This window comes from Dromiciops gliroides, chromosome 5 (genome assembly GCF_019393635.1).
Source record: "Dromiciops gliroides isolate mDroGli1 chromosome 5, mDroGli1.pri, whole genome shotgun sequence".
NCBI classification, from domain to species: domain Eukaryota; kingdom Metazoa; phylum Chordata; class Mammalia; order Microbiotheria; family Microbiotheriidae; genus Dromiciops; species Dromiciops gliroides.
Genome location: NC_057865.1, coordinates 23296660 through 23315825, shown reverse-complemented (window position 1 = coordinate 23315825; position 19166 = coordinate 23296660). Strand labels below are relative to the sequence as shown.

The window sequence follows — 19166 nt, the reverse complement described above, 5'->3', positions numbered from 1 at the left end:
GAGGCAGAACAACCCCCTAAGGGAGAAACAATAACATTTTAACTTAAAAATTGCTGAGAATAGGATCCCCAGCCTTGTAGGCTGACACAAATGATATGCAAATCCACTTGTGGTCTTCTGATTGTATAAATCTGGCTGAAACCCTCAGGAGAAAACATGGTATGGGCTGAAGCATTAGACTTTTGTATAAAGAAAATTAAATCTGCTTTGGGGCAGGATGCCATGGGTCGATGAGAGCATCTAAGAACATAATTATTCTGGTTTTCAATAAAACAAGAGTGTATTTACTACCAAGCTGTCCATTGCCTGTTTATTTCTGGCTCTTCTGATATGCAAATCATGCTCTTAAAAACAGCAAAGATCAGAGAGGGTCTCTTTCATTCAGTTCTTTGAAAGTGCACAGCACCCAAAAGTTTGCCAGTGTGTAATGAAGAGAACTCCACTCTGGCACTGTGTAGCCTTATGCAAGTCATTCAACATTGCTGCATTTCAGTCTCCTCATTTATAAAATAAGACCTAGATCCTTTTTGAGATCCCCTTTCATCCAATTGTCCATTCACTCTAAGAAGGTAAACCTTCCCCACCATCTTTGCCTTTCTAGGTATCTGAGGGAGATTCGCCATGGGAATATTCTGTAGAGATGTTTAAAATTCACATTGATTTTATAGAGCCCTGAGAGAAAAGGAGGCTGCTTACTAAGAAACCTCAAAAAAAAAAAAAAGATAGTCTTTGGGACACTGAGGGCAAGAATGTTGAGAAACAAGCAGATTGGCCCCAGGCCACAGATTCAGGAGGATTTCCTAGAAACTAGCTAATTCTCCTTTATCAGTGACCCAGAACAGATTTCTATTTACTTTACTCAGAAAGGGCAAAAGGAATAGACAGTCTTGGTATTGAGTGCTTTTATAGAGCATGAGGAGTTAGAAGTTCAGGGGAAAAAATCATCCAAGATTGCTTTGGAAAAGTCTATCTCTCAGAATTGAGGACAGGATATTTTAAAGGCTTTCTGAATTCCCCCATAAACAACTGAACTCCTCTTTTCATCAGTTGTGATATGGTTAAAACAGAATCCAAGAAGAGAAAACCAAGATGGTGGAGAAGGACAACACTCTTGGAATGCAACTCTTAAAAATTCTGTAGATAAGTGAACTTTTCTGAATTGAACTAATTATCAACACAAAAATCAGTACAGTAACCTGATAAGTAAGTCTCGTGCAACACTGTCCTTTCTTCAGGTCTTTGGGCAGAGTGAATATAAGATGTCAAGAAAACATCTAAGAACAAATCATAGAAGCTGAAAATAAATTTTATTAAAGAAATTATAATAATGATACAACATACCAAAACTTATGGGATGCAGCCAAAATGGCAGAGGAAAATGTATATGTGTAAATGCTTACATCAATAACATAAAGAGCAGATCAATGAATTAGGTGTGGAATTTTTAAAAAACAAGAAAAAGAGCAAATTGAAAATCTCCAATTAAACACCAAATTGAAAATCCTAAAAAACTTAAAGGTGGGATTAATAAAACTGAATGTAAGAAAACTGTTGAATTAATAAATAAAACTAAGAGTTGGTTTTGTGGAGAAAATAAACAAAATAGATAAACCATTGTTAATATCATTTAAAGAGAAGGAAGAAAATCAAATCACAAGTATGAAAAACTAAAGGAGTGAATACACCATTAATGAAAGTGAAATTAAAGCACTTATCAGGAGTTTTTTGCCTAATTATATACCAATAAATTTAATAATCTAAGTGAAATGGAAGAATACTTACAAAAATAGAAACTAACCAGATTAACAAAAGAGGAAGTAAAATATCTAAACAAACATATTTTAGAAAAAGAAAGTGAAAAGGCCACAAATGAGATTCTTAAGGAAAAAGACACCAGGATTCACAAGTAAATTCTACCAAACATCTAAAGAAAACAGAAAGCATTGATTGATTGACTTGATTTTGCAAAAAGTCCATTATTTTCACCTTATATTCAGTGGCTTTTAGTATGTTGCATGTGCTTAAAGACCAGAATCAATGGGAAACAATGAGCAAAGACTAGAATTCTTAAACTGGGGTCCCTGGATAGATATGGGGGTGGGAGGGGTAGAGGTCTGTGAAGTTGGATGGGAAAGAAAAATTACATCTTTATCTTAACTAACCTCCAAATAACATTGAGCATTTTCTTCAATTATTAACTTAAAAAAAAATCAACATGATTCTGTGGAGTCAATAAACTTTACAAGACTGCCCAAGGGGTCCGTGGCACATACAAAAAGTATGTGCCTTTCATCTCAGCTTGAAATAGCACTAATGCCTAATTGTCCCACTTTTCTATTTTAGCTTCTAAAATAACTTGGGGTAAGGCCATGTTGAGGGACTCTGGATCCATATAATACTATGATCTCTCCTATGGAGCAAATTGTGACTCTTCTATAGATTTAGAGAAGAAAGGTACTTCAAAGGCCATCTAGTCTAATGTTGCCATTTTACAGATGAATAAACTGAGGCCCAGAGGTGAATCACTACCCAGGGTCACACAAGTAATGGGAATCAGGGGCAGGATTCAAACTTAGGTGCTCTTACTCAAGAGCCAGGATGCTTTCCACTACCCCCTGCTGCCTTCCGGAGTACGGATTCTGATGAAATCATGAATCCTTAAAATGTACTTAAAATTAGAACAAATATAGGTGTCCAGGTGAGAGCCTGAGCAACTTTATGAAATCCAAATAAGGATACTATTTATGTCCAAAAGCATTTTTCTGTAGAATGAAGCCAATGAGGGTTTAATTAAAAAAAACAAACAAACAATTGAAGAGGTATGAACACTGGTTAACTCCATTATTCCTCAGGGGTTTTTCAAATCAGGATCTTTGCATATGGATTTTCCATTATATTTTGCCCTGGCCAGGACTTCACTGAACATGTTAGGCAAACAAACAAACAAACAAAAAACAACGTTATTTTATTAAGAAAAAAAGAAGAGCTAAAAAATTATTTCCATAAAATACTTACTCCAAAGGTAACCTTTGGGACTTCCAAAATTACATAGCTATGATAACTAAAAGAACAAACATATAAGTGTTTAAATGTTAAAAGGGACTTTCATTGATGGATACCTCTAGAAATCCAGAGTAAAATGTGACAATGTCGCTTCCTACCTTCAGGTGACAAACGTTCTTACACTTACATTGCTTCTTAGATGACCAAAATGGATAGTCAGTCACAGGTCCACATGCCAAGCTTTTGCAGTCCAGTAGGAGTTGTCACTCTCTTGCTTATAGTATCATGGTACTAACATTGGAAAGGATGTCTGGGGTCATCTGGTTCAACCCCCTCTTTTTAGTTAAGAGGAAACTAAAGCCCAGAGAGACTTGTCCAAGGTCACTCAGGAAGGATACGAGAGAACAGGAATTCAAACCTGGGTGCTACAACTCTAAATTTTGGCGTGTTTTTGTTTGGTTTGGTTTTGGTTTTTTATACCATACCATAGAGCTGGTAGGGCTCTTGTCACAAAGGATGCTTCCTCCATTGGTCAACATAACAACCCATGAGTGCCTTTTTAGCCCACTTGACTCCTGTTCATGTTTTCCCATAAATCCTCTGTTGAGGATGTGCCCAATATTTAAGAATTCTTTTCCCAAGTCTTTCAGCATTCTCTGAATGCCCACTGAATACTTGGATTGTTCACCTTTTATTATGCTTTCTAAACTGAATAATAGAATGTATAGAAGACACTTTACAAACTTGAAATCATTCTATAATTACCAGCTATTCTTATCATATGACTGACCCATTTCCTCTTATGTTCATTCATCTCCTTAAAAATTAAGGCACATCTATTTGACGCCTTCTTTTTCTATTTATAATGAAAATAATGATATGTTTGTGGTTCACTTCTTCAGCAACATATCAACTCATTGGTTACACTTGGGCAAAAACTTCAGCATCCCACAAGAAATCTTTATTTAAGACCCACAGGAAGAATATGGAGGTTTGAAAATAAGAGCAAACGTTATTTCTAGGAGCTGGTACCAAATATATACAGAAAGGGCTAATTCTAAAGAATTGAATTGCAAGAGAGCTAATCAGAATTTTAAAGGGCAATGATAACAGGCGATAACTTACTCAGAAGCCTGCAGCCTGGGGTGAACAGCAAAGCATGACAACTGGAACTTAACTCAGACTAGCATATTAACATCATAAACCCTGGGAGAGGAAAAGAAATTGCAGGCATACTTGTGGAAATAAAATGCAGATTTTTCACCTGGGCATGGAAAAGCACCCAAATTGATCTCCTTTGCAGTTCTGGGATCAGAAACACACACACATACAGATAAGTCACTAAGCATCATAAAAGTGTGAGTTATTATTATTAGTATTTAAATCCACTGTTTGTATGCTATTTGTATGCTTCTGAGGTTGAAGGCAGACTGCTAGAAAGGTAGTTACAAGGGGGAAGAAATTGTGTATTTCCTCCTCAACATGAGGGGGGAGGCTTCTAGTGGGTTGGGATGAAGACAAAAAAAATACAAAACCTTGAGTAGCATATGCATGCATAAATAGGACAGGTTTGCAGCTTATCAATGAAATGGATTTTTTAAAACATTCATTTTTACAGAATATGGAGCATCCACTCACACAAAGTGAGTCCACTAAGGAGCCAAGAGAAAGTATTTAACCCTGATCATAGGAATATGGGACCATCATTTTAGAATTAGAGGGACCCTTGAAGGCCATCGAATCCAACCCTGCCATTTTCTAGGTGAGGAAACTGAGGCACAGAGATTTTAATTGACTTGTGTGTGGGTCATGTCGGGATTTGAAATCTAACATCCTAGCCATGACCTCATGCTGCTTTTCAGATCTTAGCTTCAATATTGATCATTGTTGTCCAGTCTGACTCTTCATGACCCCATTTAGGATTTTCTTGGCAGAGATACTGAAGTGTTTTGCCATTTCCTTCCCCAATCCATTTTACAGATGAGGAAACTGAGGCATACTGATCATATTATTAATACTAATTAATACTGCTAATATCAATAATAGCTGCCATTCATCTCTCACTTTTAAGGATCACAGGCTCATCATCATGGTAATAATAATAGCAAACATCCCTGCAGCACTTTAATGTTGACAAAATGCTAGACTCATGTTATCTCCTTTGGTCCTTGCAACCCTATGAAGTAGACACTAGCATTAGCCTCACATTACAGATGTAAGTGACTGGACCAAGGCCACACAGGTAGTATTAGGGGTAGAGTTTGAATACGCTTTCTGATGCTAGAATCTACTGGAGGAAGGGTGACAAAATGGTACTTCACCTGACCCTCAACAACCCTGTGAGGTCAGTATCAACCCTGTTTTCTACATGAAGTATTCTGTGATCGGCCCACCAGTTAGCACCCTCCCTCCCTAACTATCCTGCATTTATTTTCCTTATGTTTATACTGTGTGTGCTTCCCTGTGTGCTGGTAGGTCCTCTGGAATAGGGATTGTGCTTGGCACATAGTAGGCACTTAATAAATGATTGTTGTTTATTTCATTGATTTTACAGATTAGGAGACTAAGGCTGAGAAAGATGACTTTCCTAAGGTCACCAAGCTAGGAAAGGTCAGGAATGGGATTTGAACCCTGACCGTAAAGAAGTCACTCTACCCACCATAACACACCATACTCCTACTTTTTTTCCAGGGCAATGAGTGACTTGCCCAGGATCACACAGCTAGTAATGTCAAGTGTCTGAGGTCAGATTTGAATTCAAGTCCTCCTGAATCCAGGGCTGGTGCTTTATCCACTGCACCACCTAGCTGCCCCACTACTATTATTTTTTTTTCCTTCTTTTTTTGTGAGGCAATTGGGGTTAAGTGACTTGCCCAGGGTCACACACCTAGTAAGTGTCAAGTGTCTGAGGCCAGATTTGAACTCAGGTCCTCCTGACTCCAAGGCCGGTGCTCTATCCACTGCACCACCTAGCTGCCCCACTACTATTATTTTTAAAAGGAAAATAAAACAATGCACCTTTCCTTCAAATGCTAAAAGTTTTCAGTATTCAATGATGCCTTCTGAGAGGCCCCAGATACTCTTTTTATTTTCAGTTCTCATTGGGAATACCCACAGGAATAATTCAAATGATTTAAGAAAAAAAAAAAAACCTTTTGTAGATAAGGTGAAGCAGGACTAGCAAGAGGGGACTGTTTGGGGTTGCTCCTGAAAAAAGAAAAGCAATTCATCTATATAACAGGGAAGGAAGGCAAGTTCAGAGCCAGGGCTGTCATCTGAAAATTGAGTCTGGAGAAATGGAACCCTTTTCTTCATCAGTTCTGCTCACAGGCTCCCTAGGAGTCATCTCTCCTCATTTACTGACATCCACATTTCCCCTGCTCTTAGCGCTTCCGGGCAAATGCAGGTGTGGAAATGGGACCCGGATATCATCCTGCCCCATACATCACTCCTGTCAGTTGAGTGCCAGCAGGAAAGCCTTAAATACCCAATCACGAAATCAGGACGAAAGGCAACTCCGAGACCCAAGAGACCAAAGGGCCCTCTCAGGCCATCCTTGCCTTTGGGTAGGATGGCGTTACTGCCATTTTACAAATAAGGTAACAGGCCCAGAGAGATGCGGTCACACAAACTGATGACAGATGTATCCCTAACTTCTAGCCCCACTTCCCCAATTCACCGACGAGGAAACTGAGGTCTAAAAGGTGACAAATGCCGTGCCTAAGGTCATACCCAGAGGAGTAGAATGGGAACCAGAAATATACCTCTCGGTGAGCCTTTAGGCCTAGGGAAGGAACATGACGCTCACTCTCAAATCAACTTTCCATTTTATGATGCAGAAAGAATACAAGAAGTAACTAAGAAAATTCAGGTGACTAAAAGAGAATTAGCTAATATAGTGATAGATGGATGGGTATCATTAACTCCTGGAACCTTCTTATTTTAACTAATTATTTTGGCTTACTATATAAGGTCAATTGTTTCTCTGTAGCATGTGTGATTGACATGCAAATATGACAAATTTTTATTTTGCATAATTTTTTAGAAATAATTTTACATTTCTGTGCCCCCTAAATATTAGCATCCCAGGCAAAGCCCTGAAAACCTTGCCCTAGTTATGGTTCTGACAACTACTCATGTCTCCAGACTCCTAGAGGAGTGTTCTTTCCCCTTTACCATCAGGATCTCAAAGTTCCAATCCCCTAGTTTGCTCTGATTGTAAACATCTAGACTCATACTATATATACCCGTTTGCAAGGATCACTGGATCAGAGCTCAAAGCTAGGAGAAATTATAGAGGCCATCTATGATGAGTCCTTTTACCAGGCTAAGGCCCTTCCTTTTCATCTCAACAGCAGCAGCCATCACCAAGCCTTCAATAGTTACAGAGACCATTTATTAAACACCTACTGTGTGCAGAGCACTATGGTTGCTCCTATGGGCAGGTAAAATGTTTCGAAAAGGCAGCCCCTGCCTTAGAGAGCTCACAGCTTCATATGGGAATAGTTGACACTCAAATAAATATAACATATTAAAATGTACCAGCTTCTCTGTGCAAGGCGAAGACTTAACCAGGGGGCAGGGGTAATTTTGACTGCAAAACTAGCCACATTTCTAAGTATTAAGTAAGCCCTAGTGCAGTACTTTGTATACAATGGGAACATAATAAATGTTTAAGTTAGGCCTCTCTGGGCCGAATCAAGACAACAGGGGGCTCTGTTCCCTGCACAGTCATAATCAGGAATACTGGCATCTGAGGTGAATCCAGTTAGGGCTGGGGCAGGAGAAATAGGCTGTGGTCCAGGAACTGCTTCCCACCTCAATACTTGGCTGCTTGAAAGCTAGACCACTTCTCTCCCTGGGCAGAATCAGGGACAAAGGAGAATCCCCCACTCCCTAGAGAAATGAGGCCCCTGAAAGGCCTCTTCTGTGATCAGATAGTGAGCCAGGAGACTTCACCTCCACCTGATGCTCCACCCCTGGTTTCCCCAAAATTGGGTTGCTTTCAATTCCATTTTCTCTGACCCTTGCCCACCTGTTCCATGTTCTACTTAATCTAGAGATTATAGTAATCCTATAGCAGTCTCCTGCTCCTTCTCCCAGGACTAACCCATTGGGGACCTAGATTCTCAATCTTATCCTGTGGCCAGAGGACCAGCATGGGGTGTAAGTACCTCCTCATTTTGGCCCCATGGGACAAAGACCCTGTTACCTCACCCTAGTTATAGTTCTGTCCTTGCACCTCCTCCCCTATAACCCCCCGCCCAAATTTCTTTGTGATTAAGAAAAGAATCTGGAAAGGATGACAAAAAAGCAGAAACAGAACATAGTTCCACAACTTACTTATTTCCTTCCTTCTCTCTATTCCCCCTCCCCCCCCCACAATTCATTTTCTTTTTACATACTCAAATTCCTTCCCACTGGTGTTAACTTAATCTACTCTGAGAGAATGCCCTAAAGAAAATGAAAAATAAATCTCTCTTTTTTATAACATTTATAGGAATAGATTTTTGGAAATGGAAGGATATTTTTAATACACTTACAGCAACCAAGATAATTAGCTTTCAGTAGAAGCTGAAGAGTTTCACGGACCTCATTCTGGCAAAAGAATGGATACAAATGGGGTCAAATCCAAGATCCAGTTTTCTGGGGGCTTCAGATCATAATGTCACATGTGTAGTAGCTTTCCCAAGAGTTGAAAATCTCTCTGAAGCACACACCTTGGAAGACAATATGATGCAATGGGAGGGGAGGGGACTTGGGGACATGGAACCCAGAGCCAGGTCTGACACTGACTATTTATGCGACCTTGGGCAAGCCACCTACATTTGGGAGCCTCCATTTCCTCATCCATTAAATGGGGGAAATAACAGCAATTACTTTTCAGCATCATTGTGAGGATCGATGAGATAATATGTATGAAGTACTTTACAAATCTTAAAGCACTATATAAATGCTAATTATTATAATTATGATTTTTCATGTGATGATTAAAAAGTTCAAGAAACATGGTTTCTGGGTAATCAGTCATTTTATTAATGATTCTAGCATATTACTCATAAAATGGGTCAGTGACACTCTCGGATACCAAAGGACCCTCACAGAACTCACTCAATGCTTCTACGACCTTAGCAGGGTGGGTGTTCTTGAAGGCAGTAATCAACTCTGATCGGTTCAAGAGTAATGAGAGAATGAATATTATAATGAAAAGTGGGCTTATTCCAGTGAGGGTCTTGAGGTACATGACACTGAGCACCCAAATCTTGGTCAAAGAGATTCATCAGTTTCCATATCACCCATCTGACATAAGGGAGAATCCACATTTCCCCAGACCTGTCCAAGTAAACGCAAAATAAGTAAGAATCCACCCATTCACCTAAACTTAGAATTTCTTTATTGTCTATGATTTGATCTCAGCCATCCCGGCTGAGTAAATCTCTGCTCAAGATTTTCCACACTGGTTGATTTCTGGATGAGGGATAGAAAGGAGGAAAAAATCTTGGTCCTAATTCAATAATTAGTTATTAAATTCAAGAGAAAAAATCATCATTTCTCTCAATCATTATCATCGTTTTAAATCTCAAGACCTGGACTTGTATCACAGCTGTCCTATTTACTCTCAGTGTGACCTTGGATATATAAAATGGGGGAGTGGCACTAATAATGGAAAGATAGTTGTGTGCCTCTGGGCAAGTCACTTAACCTTCATTGCCTGACAAAACAAAACCAAACAAACTAATAATGGAAACCCAGACTTGAGTCAGAAGACCCAGATTTAAACCCTAGCTCGGCTTCTAAAGTGGGTGGAGGTAGAGTTAGATGAACTGATCTTGGAGTACATTCCAGTTCTAATCTTCTGAGACCTCTCTCTCAAGTTCCTTCCTCCTATAAGTCTTCTAAAATTATTTTTAATTTTTATTTTGGTCCAGATCTCTGATGTTGTCATTGCAAGAAACTTCCAGTGTGGAAAAATCCCTCCTTGTCATGCAGATGGACAAAGGCACCAGTGATCTATGACCTTAGAGACTCGAATAAAGAGAAGCTAAATGACTTGTCTAGGGTCACACAATCAGGATGTGTTATAGGCAGCACTACTGGAAGACCTTCTCTTTCCTAGCCCAGGCTGCCTATAAATACACATGAATTTGAAAGCCACAACCGAATTTGGAATAAAGGCAAGAAGGACCTTCACACAGGGCCAGGGATGGGCACCAGCTTAGCATTTAACAAACATGTATCTGCCCCAGCTAATCACTCTATCTAATTGGCTTATCTCTAGTCGGAGCTTTCAGGTTTGCAAAGGACTTTACATGTTGTCTCATTTGATCCTCACAACTGCCTTGTAGGGGAGGTGTCATTGTTATGCCCATTTTACTTAGGAGTAAACTGAGAGAAGCAGAGGGTAAGTGATTTGCCCAGGGTCACACAGCTAGTAAGTATCTGAGGCAAGATTCAAACTCATCTTTCTGACTCCATGCCTAGAACCCTATCCACTGAGCCACCTGGCTACCTCACAAAGGGTTTCTCAAAACCTTCATTCCCATCAGATGGAAAGCCACCCAAATATGGCCTGCTTAACAATGACTTAAAGTACTCGGGCATGTTCAGCAGGTTTCCAGTAACTTGACAAAAAAAAAAAGGGACCCTAATTCCTGAAACCATCTCACTCTGTAATTACCTAATCTCGCGGTCTGACAGAAATAAAATGAATTTTGCAATTTAATGGTTCACTCTTTATTAAAAGATGTATATCTAATCCCTTCAAAACTCTTCCAAGATCCTTCTTTGGGCCCTGCCCAATCTGTTGGAGGCTTCTAGGGTTGGTCACTCAGGAGTCGGGGGGTCTTGTTTTGCTGAGGCAGAGGAGCAGGGAGGGGCCACAGCTTGTGATTCCAAAGCCCTTTAAGGCTGACAAAACACGTTTAAGATACAAAGTGTCTCCAAAGTCTTAGTGAAGTTTTATGTTTTAGGAGCCTAAAACTGGGACACTCTGTGCTATCTCATGGATCTTCACATACCCATTTTAAAGATGAGGAAACTGAGGCAAACAGAGATTCAGTGACTTATCCAGGGTCACACAGCTAATAAATATCTGAGGCCAGATCTGAATTCAAATCTCCCTGACCCCAAGCCCATTATGCCCCATAGCAATAGAAAGAACAGTCAGAGGACCTGAGTTCAATCCTTCCATAATCTTATGATCCTAGATATTTCTTTGAAATCCAGCAGCTTGGGGAGGGGGGGGTGCAAGTCAAGACCCCCTGGAGAATAAGTAAGCAATCGTTTTAATACTAACTTAGTAGTTAGGAATTTCTGCTCAGAGTTAGAAATTCTCAACCTTTACCCAGAATGAAATCTTAGTCCCAGTTGGCCAACCAAAGAGCTCACCATTAAAGGATCCAACCAGAACAGCCTTTTCTATTGGTCAGATAGAAAAGTGTGGGCTCATCTGCACCCCTAAGATGGAAGCCTTGATCCCATCAAATGGAATTATGAATTATATGAATAGAAAAGCTGTTGCTGGGAACCCAAACTGCTTTGCATAAATTTGTGTTTCTTCATTTTATATTCACACCGTATACATTTCATACATACTACCCTCCCCCATTAGGATGCAAACAGCTTGCAAAAAGACTGTTTTATTCTCTCTACTTATATACCTCATGCCCAGTATGGTGCTTAGCATATAGTAGGTGCTTAACTAATACTTCATTCATTGACTGACCCAGAAATCAAACCTGGACTTCAAGATGGCTAACACCAAAAATGGTTAAGAACTACTGGGAGGGGGGTGGCTAGGTGGCGCAGTGGATAAGGCACCAGCCTTGGATTCAGGAGGACCTGAGTTCAAACCCAGCCTCAGACACTTACTAGCTGTGTGACCCTGGGCAAGTCACTTAACCCCCATTGCCCTGAAAAAAAAAAAAAGAACTACTGGGAAAATCTCTGCAGTGTTACATCTTTTCCCTTAGCCGTGGCTTCCAACTCACCCCTCTAGGGAAACTGCCCTCTCCAAAGTGAACAATGACCTCATTATCATGTCCAGTGGCTTCTCCGCTAACATCGTCTTTGACTTTCTACAGCATTTGGTTCTGCCAATGAACCCGATCCTATTTGCTGCGTGACCTTGGGCGTCATTGCCCTAGGCTTCAGTTTTCTCCTGTGAAAATGAAAGAACTGGTTGGACCCTAAGGTATCACCCAGATCCTCCCCTAGCTTCTAAGACACTGTTCTCTCAGATCCTTATCAGTCTCTCTCACTGATTCCCCTTCTTCCTCATTAACCCTAAGTATAGCTGTCTCCAAAGATTCTGGCCTCAATCTCTTTTGTCTCTACAATCTTGTCTCAATTTTGACAGCCTAATTGGGCTCCCTGCCTCACCTATCTTCTCTCATCATCCATTCAAGTGATTTTCCCTTAAGTGCAGATCTGGCGAAGGCATTTCTCTACTCAATCAACTCCAGTTGGGATTCATTCCCTTCTAGGATAAGTTATAAACTCCTCTCTTTAGCTTTTAAAGCCTAACCCCAGCCTTGCTTCCAACTTCAGGGTGCATCACTCCTTCTCTTGAATTCTATTATCCAACTAAACTAGCTGCTTCTTTGTTTCTTACTGCAGCTCCCATCTCTGGGCACTGGCCAATTCTCACTGGCCATCCTATTCTCTCTGAAATATAATTACCTCCTACCTCCTCCATTTCTTTCAGCTTTTCTCACATTCAGATTCAGAACCTTAGTTATTTCTAACTCTTCTCCCTCCTTTGCCCTCATGCCCCCATTTTTAATCAGTTACCAACTTGTATTGAATCTACATTCAGTGTATTTTTTTTTCATTTCTATCCTCTTTTTTTTCAGTCCCACTATGACCACTCAAGTCCAGGCAACATTTGCGTCTTGCTTAGAATTATATAATAGACCCAAAATCATCACCTTGGTTCCCATCTCTTGGCTCTACAATCCTTTATGCTGCTGCAAGAATAATCTTCGTCATGCACAATTCTAAGCACAGAGCTGAAACTTTCATTTTCCTTAACAAAAAAATAAGTGGGTTGGACTCCATGATTTCTAAGATCCCTTCCAACTTCCAGCAATCCTCTGATCCTTTGTCACTCCCATGCTCAAATATTTTCATTGGCCATCCAATGCCTAAAAGATAAATTACAAATTCTTTCACCTATTATTCAAGACTATTTACAAATTGGTTCCAACCAATACTTCCAGGCTTATTTCATGATATTCTCCTTCATCAACTCTAAGGGCCAGACAAACAGGACTAAATCTGTCCCTTGATATTATTCTGCACTCTTTCACCTCTCCACCCCCCTTTCACATGCCAGTCCCCATCCTGAAATCAGAGTTCCTCTGTCATTTCCACTTGTTGATATCCTCCATCAGGGCTAAGTTCACATGCCACCTCTTCCATGAAACCTTCTTGCATCATCCCATGGGAGGAATGACTTCTTCATTGAATCTCTTGGGTCAATTTGTTTTTATTTCTCCTAGATCTGTAATCATTCTGTAAGCTTCACTAGAGTTATTTGATAGAATTAAACTCTTCCCCACCTACCCCCAGAACTTGAGTACAGGAACTGTTTTCATTTTTGCTCTTGAGATCCTAGTGCAGTACTCTGCACATAGTAGGCACTTAGTGTCAACTGAATTGAACCTCAGTATAGACACAGAAGTAGAGTACATCAAATTAAGGAATATCAGGATGAAGCTTTGATTAATTCCTTTTTAGAGCCAAAGACCAAGTGTGTGTCCTAGGTTCCATTTTTTCTCATAAAAAAGAAATTGTACCTCTTACTCAATTTCCTGTTTGGAAATTCACATGGCCATTACATATAACAATTGTATTTGAAGATATATTCTCTGTTAGGCAAAGCAGACAATGATAAATATGAATACAACAGATTCTTGCATTGCTATCTTCATCTCAGCTATTTTCTGCCCTGATGGTGCTACTCTCTCTTCCAAACTCTACCACCAGAGAACATACCTGAGGGATTCTGTTTCTCAACCCTGAACTCCCTACTATTCATCCTCACCTTCACCCAGCCACTTTCCATCCTGCCACCATTTAAATGGCCTTGCTTGATACCAATCTCCCTCCTTCTACTTCTTGCCCTGAGAACCATCAATAAATAATCACAACCACTGTGTCTTGAAATCTTATGTAATCCCACTATCCCACAGATGAACTCACTATTCCACAAGGATGCTGTCTGTAGGACACAACTGAGCATTGAATTATATTCTGTCAAACTGTGCAGAAATATTAGTCACAACTCCTGTAATAGCAGAGATTTAGAGCTAAATGGTACCTTATAACCATAGAGTCCCACTCACCCATTTTATCTTATTTTATTTTTTGGTGAGGCAATGGGAGTTAAGTGACTTGCCCAGGGTCACACAGCTAGTAAGTGTCAAGTGTCTGAGGGTGGATTTGAACTCAGGTCCTCCTGAATCCAAGGCTGGTGCTTTATCCTCTGTGCTACCTAGCTGCCCCTTCCCCATTTTATAGATGAGAAATCTGAGGCACAGAGAAGCTAGTTTCATCCTGTGACTCCCTAGACAAAAAAAAATCCCTCTCTGACCATGACTTTGTGTGTTTTATAATATAAGCTCCTTACAGAAATGGACTATCTAGCTTTGATATTTTTACCCATTGTACTAAGCACAATGTTTGGCACATTTAATGTTTTTTCTTTTATTTTTTCATTCACCTTTTACTTGAAATTAGCATTATCTAAGGAGGTAGATAAAGAAATGGATAAAGAAAATGGATAAAGAAAAACATTCGTGACTCAGATGCATCAATAGAACCTGGTGACACCCAACACACAAGGAGTATACCGACATTTCAATTTCCTAAGAATTGGCACCCTGCTCTGGAACCTAGGAGATAGGATTTCTCTAACTTGCAGCCTGATTTATTGAAAAACATGGCATGATATAGCTTACTTCCATCCCTCTATGATTAGTCTTTTTGACCTGCCTCTTCCCTTGTCACTGGTGGTTGTTGTGAAATCCAGTGAGGCAGTTCTCTGTAGTTCAGTGGAGGAACCACAGACTATAAATGCCTAGTCATTACTTAGCTACTAACGTGACTGTGGTGGAGGCTCTATGCCAATGGCTTGGTTCTATTCAGCAGTTAGAATTATAAGCTCATGGCTGCCAATCAAAGGTCTAGCTCCATCAAATAATGCTTAACACCCAACACTAGAGGGAGCTTTGGGGTAACCTCTGAGTCACTGGCTGCCTATCACTCCTTGGCCCTATGCATTGGGTGTGAGATTCATATTCTCCTCTGACTAAGCAGAGGTTGATGTTTCAACCAATACAACCCCTATCTTCTTAATGCCTTCCTTAGTCTCCTTGCCCAGCAGCTTTCCTTTACTGTACTTTATAGAGACATCATTTTATATAGGTTTTCATTAAAATTGTAGAAATGAATCAAAACAGGTTAATATGAGTGTACCCAACATGTGCATTTCCCTGCCTAGAACTATCCTGCAGCCCCCACATCAATCCTCCCCTCCCCCCAGTGGCAAGTACATTCCAACCACAGAAGTTCGACTTCTTCTCCACCCCAGTCCCAACTGTTTCCATTGGGAAACCAACAAGATCCATTGGCCAGTTTTTCACTTACAACAAACTCTCCTTGTTATATCAGGGTCCTAAACATGATACAGGAATCATAGAATTTAAGAGTTGGAGTAGACCTCAGTCTAATTAGGCTAGTCTAATACATACATTAGAGGAATCTGGACTAGAACATACCCAACAAGTGGTTGCCCCCCCTCTGCTCGAAGACTGTAACCAATGCCTCTCCTGGCAGCCCATGGCACTGTTGGATGGTTCCAATTGTTAGGAAGTCTTTCCTGACCTCAAGCCTCAATGTGGCTTTTTGTCACATCTGCTCATGGCTCTTCATTCTGTCCTTGGAGGGCCAGCAAGAATGAATCTAAATTCTTTCCCATGGGATAGCCCTTCCAATACTTGAACATAACAATTACATCCTGTCCCTCAAGTCTTCTTCAAATTAAAGATGTTCAGTTGTCTAAACTACTCCTTCACCATCCTGGTTACTATTTTCTGGACAGTCCTCCTTAGTTTATCAATATCCTACTTAAATCATGACCTCCATATAATATTCCAGATGAGATCCAGATGAGCAGAATATAATGGATGATCACTACCCCCTTATTCCTGGAAGCTATGCTGCTTACTACAGCCAAAGACCACATGAGCTTTTGTGCAGTCCCATCACACTGCTAGTCCATATTAAACTTACAGAATATCCCCAGAGCCCAGTTGGCCTGAGGTGTTGGAAGCCTTGATAATGACAGCCTTGCCATGGATGCAGGCAGTGGCTGAGGTTTCAACCAAGGCCAGATGTGGTGACTTTGTGGAAAGAAAGAATCAGTTCTGACAGATAGTGGCAGCAATAGGGAGATGATTCTGTGAGGAGCATGCTTGAACTGTGGTAGTAGTCAGGGAAGAAAAAAATAACAGGAAAATAACACTCTGTCCCCAGGTCCAAAACAGACTATTTTATTCAAGGTCCTTCACCATCCTGGTCCCAGCTTTTTCTCTATATGAAGAACAATTGGAAAAATTAAGAAATTGAGAAAAGCCAGTGAAGGTGTGACTTGCACACTTATAGAACAAATAATGGCACATCCTACACAGCATGATGTCCTAAATGACCCAAAAATGTTGCTTCTGCATCCAAGCATATGAAACAGCAGGGTTCAATTTTAGGTGGTATTGAAAGATTAAATTTACTAACCAAGAAGCTGCTTTGTTGAGTTTGGGGCTGGAAAGAAGAAACTGTCTCACTGGGTTGATATTACCTTACAAGAAGTTAGAAAAGTCACTTCCTGCTAGTAGAAAGGGTAACCACAAGATTCAAGGTAAAAAGAGAAATTCTGAGCTTGAAAGGTTTCCAATTGATATTCAGCATTTATGTTTGAGCAAAATTCCTTGGTTAATGGAAGAAAATTTACCTGTGGTTGAAATTGGAAAACATTTATGTGGTGTGGTTACAGATCTTGCATAGCAATATTTAGTTTAAACTTTATCCTGCCAGATGCAAAAAAAGAAATGAGGAACCTGTAGCCAAGCATATAAAGAATGATAAAACAGATGCAGAAAATGACACTTTGGTAAATGGGGGAGTGAAAAGCATGAGTTAGAGCAGTAGATACCTGTGGCTGCCATTGTTACTGCACTCTGTTGTCACCACAGATGTGATTGGAGGCATTCTGTGGGCCAAGAACTTTTCAAACCCTAGGATGTGGGCCAAATAATGAGTAGCTGGGCCACTTGTGTAATGTGGGAAACAAGATTGGAAACATCAAAAATTAACATAAAGAAAAGAGATGATCAGACCAATGATAATGAAGAGCATGAACATGAAGGATACAGGAAAACAGATAACAATCCTGAAAGTTCATCTGGACTTTTTTCTGTTGAAGAAAGGAAAAGATTGGTCATATGGGTAACCTTTGACCAAGGCCAAATCCAATATTTACAACAGAATGGATACAATGCTTCTTTGTAGACTCCCTTGTGTTTTTTAGAAAATGTCCTATTAAAATACCAGAAGACAGGCAGCAACCCAGCTGAACTCTCCCAATGTTCCCCTCCAAACAACTTTAAAATAACTTCTTTTGAGTCAAATTTTGGGGAAGCAGAGACAACAAAAGGTCAGAGAGAGATTTCTCCAGCTTAAGGATACTTAGAAGGTCAATAAGAGAGGTCTCTGATACTGGGGTGGGAGCCAGCCAGGAGTACACTCTGAGAGAGTACCTGCAACAGAACTTGGAGGTGGAGGCAGCAGCATAATCAGGGAAACAACATTTTCCTAAAAAGTACCATAGACAATGAAGTAATATAAAAAAAATTACAGCAAGTTTTTTTGATAAAGTCCTCATTTGTCAAATATAAAGAAAACTGAGTAAAATTTATAAGAATAAGAACCATTCCCCAATTGACAAATGGTCAAAAGATATGAAGATATAAATAAAGGATAGAGGCAGCTGGTGTTATCAGTAGATAGAGCACTGGGCCTGGAGTCAGGAAGACCTGGGTTCAAATCTAGCCTCAGAAACTTCCTATTTGTGTGACCCAGAGCAAGTCATTTAACCTTTGACTGCCTGAAAATGGATCCACTGGATCCCCTGGAGAAGAAAATGCCAAACCACTCTAGTGCCTTTGCCAAGAAAACCTCAAACGAGGTCACAAAGTAGCAGATATGACCAAAATGATCAAAAGCAATGAAAAAGAATATGAACAGGCAGTTTTCAGAAGAAGAAATCAAAGGTCTCTATAGTCATATAAAAATGCTCTAAATAACTATTGATTAGAGAAATAAAATTAAAACAGCTCCAAGGTACCACTTCACATCTATCAGAAATGACAAACGCTGGAGGTGATGAAGGTAGATCAGTACATCAATGCATTGTTAATGCAGTAGCAAACTGGCCCAACCATTCTGGAGAACATTCTAGAACCTAACCCAAAGGGCTATTAAATTCTGCATACCCTTTGATCCAGCATACCACTAATAGGTCTGTATCTCAAAGAGATCCAAAAGTGGGGGAAAGACCCATTTATTCAAGGGTATTTATAATAGCTCTTTTTATGCTGGCAAAGAATTGGAAATTGAGAGGATGCTTATCAGCTGGAGAATGGCTGAACAAGTTGTGGCATCTGATTGTGATGCAGTGTTATTGTTCTATAAGAAATGATGGGGCAGCTAGATGGCGCAGTGGATAAAGCACCGGCCCTGGATTCAGGAGGACCTGAGTTCAAATCCGACCTCAGACACTTCACACGTACTAGCTGTGTGACTCTGGGCAAGTCACTTAACCCCAACTGCCTCAGCAAAAAAGAAAGAAAAGAAATGATGAGGGAATGGTTTTGGAAAAATGGCAAGAAGTGATACAAAGTGAAGGGAGAAGAACTGGGAGATAATAGTGCATAGTGCAATAGTGTAATGATGATCACCCATGAAAAACTTGGCTATTCTGATCAATACAATACTAAACAATGCCAAAGGTTTCAGGATGAAAAAATCCTATCCATCTCCAGAGAGAAAACATATGAATTCTCAGTGCAAATTGAAATATAATTTTCTCACTTGCTTTATTTTTC

General features: G+C 40.0%; 1 pseudogene; it reads left to right on the top strand.

Annotated features, from left to right (window-relative positions):
• The window catches only part of LOC122728672, a 30963-nt pseudogene extending 13392 nt beyond the window's left edge, over nucleotides 1–17571 (top strand).
• The last annotated feature ends 1595 nt before the right edge of the window (nucleotides 17572–19166 follow it).